The following is a 4,702-nucleotide window of genomic DNA, read 5'->3' as shown; positions in this document are numbered from 1 at the left end:
GTGAATTACACTCTAAATTACACTTACTAAAGATGAGTGTTTCTCTTCACTGGCTACAAAAAACCCTAGGCGAATTGGTTGGAGCAAGACGTCTAACTTTTAGAAGTCTGTGCCAGGCAGATGTGTTCTATCCTCTGCCTTTTTGGGAAAAAATATCTGAAGAGTCTCTGCCTTGGGTCTTAACGGTTTAAGCAAACAGGATATAGAATGTACCCATCTATAAACAAGATTGCATTGGAATTATAAACTTTGTTATTATTATTGGATAATTAGCTTTCATGCCCCCTTCAGCATTGCAAAAAGAGGAAAACATCTCTGATTTTATTAGTATATTAATTTACCAGTGGCGGGAATCAAGGGGTTTCTTTATTACCACAGGAAAAATAAATATCTTTGGTATGAACCAAATGTTGATTGCCACCATTTGAAAGATGCCATTTCTTTAACTAAACAGAAAGTATGGAAATTAAATCACAAGACCTAAATCCCAAAGATCTTTCATATTCTGCAAGGCTTTTAACCAGCTTGGGAAATTTTGCCTGGCTACTTCTAATTGTTACTGCTCATTATTTTTCTTCAAAACCATAACAGCTTTTTGGACTGAAAATTCCATTTACATTCCCAGAACACATTTGAAGAGAATGAAATTCTCCTTCTCCCTCCCTTTCTCCCTGTTACAGATGTGAAAGCAGGGAAGCGAAAGCGTTCAGAATTATACCAAGGATCAGCAGCAGAATTTGGTGTGTGGCCACCAGGTTTCTCCCACCAGGGACACAGTGTCTCCCATCAAATCAGAGGTGAAGAGAAACAATGATATGAAAGTGCTGGGTCTAGATCAAGATCGGCTTCTCTAAAAACCACGAGGGAATCAAAACAACAGATGTTGGGAAAATGTAATAGCATATCTAAGATTAAGCGCTTAGAGGTGTTGGATGTTATTTCATCCTGAAGTGCTCCCATTTCGAAGTACATATCCAACATGATGACAAGCAACTGTTCCAACAACTCTAAATGTTCTAAAAACTCTCTAAGTTAGTAAATCTTTATGGAAATGCAATTTGAAGCATTTTAAACTTTGGGTTTTTTCATTTCTCCATTGGTCTTTTTTTTAAACTGTCTCCTAAGGAACAGTCTCTTCTAAGCTGAGCAGAATGCTATCAGGAACAATGAGATGTGTATATTAAAAAAAAAAAGTAAAAAAGAGTACCTTTCTGGAATATTTTATAGCATGGGGTTCAAGACTCTGAACAATATGTGAGCTTTACCTTCAGACTGAGGATGGAAGCTTCTGAAATAAGTTGGATGTTGTATTCCTATGTTCTTGTCCCAATGTGTTAAAGAATGGTAGTTAAAAAAACCCCACAAACCACTTATTCTTTACGATTTTCATTGCATTTCTGTTTCTAAACTGCAGAACTGCTGGGAAAGTGCTGTTTGGAAGAGACTGTTGACAACCTTTGGAGAAGCAGTTCACAGAAACCAAATGAAATCTATTTTCAACATGTGATGGGAGAAGAAGAAACGCATTCCATATCTATGTTCAGGCTGTATTTCTGAATGGACAGAACCTGACACATTGAATACATTTCCAAACTCATTACTGCATAAAAGCAAAAAAACCTGAAAAGAAACAAAACTCAGTGACTTGACTTTGAAAATTTTAAAGTTGAAAAAGTTCACTATTCATTGTAAGTACATTATATCATTCTTTTTAGTTCTGAATTGAAACCCATAGTGCCTGGAGGAAATTAATGACATGATTTTTCAAGATGACCTGTACTTACAGACTTTTTCTTTGAATCAGTTCAAGTGCTTCAGCAATTACTATATAATCTTCCATCTTTCTGAAGCAGAATTGTCTCTTCTAATGACTCTAGATCACACAGAGCTCCCCCATTATATTCATCCCCTTTATTCTATTCCTGTGAGTCTTCCCACTGGAATCCCTGGACAGTGACACAAAGTAGCATTTCTAAGATGTAAACTATATATAAACTTCCTGTAGAAATGTAAAACACAAATGAATAATGGGACCTGAAAACAATAAAAAGCCTGATACTGGTCTTTTATACCTGAAGCACATTCTGAAAGCTTAAAAAGGCAGTTTCTTGAGACTCATCATATTAAGTCTGTCTCAACATCACCCTGCTTCTCCCTAACAACTCCTTGATAACACTTCTCTTCACCTCTGAACTAGTTGTAAGGAAGTAAATTTCAGAATTGAAAGCAGTTTAGCTTTATCAATACAATTCTGTGCCTACAATAAGTGCGTTCTGCTGAGAGTGTGGTCTGGTTGGACCATGACATTAACCAGGTGATTCCAATTCCACATACTGGAACTCATCCTGGAAACCTGCCACTAAGCTTCCACAGCATAAGTCATTCACGTGGCCCGGAGCTCTGTGTTGAGCTCTCTTGATGAAGGAACTGCCACACTTCCTCTTTGTCCAATGTTTTGTTCCACCCTCATTCCAGAGGCTTCACTGAATGCCTCAGCCTCCTGTACATGGTTGTCCAACGTGCTCCTTTTAAGAACAAGCTGCTTGGCTTGGCAGAGTATCTCCTGTGCTGCCAGGAGGCTGACCACCTTGCTGGTAATAAACATGGCTCGTAGCATGCCCCAAGTCAAGCAGTCCCAGTGAAATGGGCCAGGTTCATGGAGCAAGCCGCAGCCTGAACAAGAGAGTAAAGTACTAGCACACGTGTCATATCACCAGCCCCATTCAGCACAGTTGAGGAGTTTTCCAGTTAGTGAAGTTTAAATTTCAGGCTGAAACTGCAGTGATGAGAGAAGGCTGTAACCACACAACTTGCACCGGGGTGGAGAGAAGTGGGTGGAGACAGTCTCTGCTTCCATCTTCACACCTGTGTCCACATGTACTTACTTTACTACTGACTGAAATTAGTCATAGAAAATTAAGGTAGCTGTGTCATTAATAACATGTTTTAAGAATAGTCCAAAATGCAGAGGCAGTGTTAGGATATCTGCATCTGAATCCACATTGTCCCAGTGTTTATACTGTCCATGTCACGAGCGCTCTGGCTTGCCACCACAGCAAAACCTGCTGCTGTCATGTTAAATAAAGGCAGCTCAACTCTGAAGAGTAAATTCTGCTTGGTAAAAATATGTTTTCATAGATTATTGTTTTGGCATTATCACGGGGATTCTCTGAAAGAGTGATGGAGTGGCAGGAAAGAAATCACCTGAGAAGGTATTTTTTAAAAGATTAATGGTTCTGAGATGAAAACTGACTGAATATAAATTCTCTTATAGCCATAGAATTCATCTGCACGAATTAGCAAGTGTCTGCCTTAAATAAACAAAGTGTTTGCAATTTATTATCTTGCAGGAAGGTTCACTGAGTTTGGGAGCAGTCTTCTGAATGTGTCATGAGATAGGCAACATGAGACTATGTACCATGCTGCAAATGTGGTTTTGGGGTTTGTTTTTTTAAGAAAACTGTTTCTTGTGGGATACGATTGCAGTCTCATAGCAAGAGAGCATATTTGTATCAATGTTGTTTAATTGACAGTGAAGAAAAACATGTATTTCAAAGGGAATATGTATTTCAAGGAGAACATATTTAAATTACTAAAGTCTAAAATTCATATGAATTTATAGTGTGAAATCACGCTATAAATCTCCCCTTGAATCCCCTGGTATGTTTACAGAGTAATACAGAAAAAATACAAAAGACAAAAATATTAATCAGTAAGTGCACAACCATTAAAATTTTCTTTTGAAATAGACCAAGTTCAGAGATCAGGGCCAGACTTGCACTGAACCAGATTTTAACATTCTTCCAATTTGCCTCACCTGAATTTGAATTAGTATTGAACTCTAATTGCCTAGAAGACAAGGGAGCACTAATCATGAAGTTTGCTAGCACCCATCCTATTCTCCCTTATTCTGAAATAATATTATAACCTGATTATTTCAGGTTAAAGCAAGCTGCAAATTAATATTGCAGGGCCATTTTTGTGGGGAGATTCAGAATTCTTCTTGTTTGTACCTAGATATATAAATAGATGTATAAAGAAATATAAATTGTACCTAAGATATATAAAAACTGCAGAAAGATGTTATTACTCTATTATTAGAAGTACTTCTGAACCTTTGCTTAGGATCTGAAGACATTGTACAAGGATATTTTTCTCTGTGTGTGCATTCCAGGTCTTCAGCAACCGTTTATTTAAAGCCTACCCATGTCATCTTTTGGAGCCAACAAGAGTTCTCAGTACACACTGGGCACCTAATAAATAACAAATCTGTTCAGTTATACTGCAGTCTGGGGAAATACTCACATTCCCTCAGGAGCTGACCATGATGGAAGAAAGAATAGAAGCCTTGGTGATTCCCCACAGAAATGGCTAAATGTACGAAAAGGAGCAGGGCTAGGGCTTCTGAAACATGCTGGTTTAGTGGACACTCCCCATCCAATGCCTGGAAATGTTCTGCAGAAGTCTCTCAGTCCTGATGATGTATTTTTGTTGAGCCTCCAGCAGAATTCTGCAAAAACTGGTCTCTCAGCAGAGCCGCAGAATTCCCTGGCTCTCTGCCAGATCATGGCTGAGCCTCCAGCCTCCAGAGTCAATGGATTCACACAAAGTTACATCAGTGGTGCACAAGATTTCTCCAACAAGTGATTTAAAAAAAATTTGAAAGACATGTCAGCTCTGACCTTTGTGCAGCAGATATGAA

This window comes from Buceros rhinoceros, unplaced genomic scaffold, assembly GCF_000710305.1.
Source record: "Buceros rhinoceros silvestris isolate BGI_N320 unplaced genomic scaffold, ASM71030v1 scaffold10552, whole genome shotgun sequence".
NCBI classification, from domain to species: domain Eukaryota; kingdom Metazoa; phylum Chordata; class Aves; order Bucerotiformes; family Bucerotidae; genus Buceros; species Buceros rhinoceros.
The sequence above is the reverse complement of the archived record's forward strand: the minus strand, read 5'-3'. Positions refer to the sequence as shown.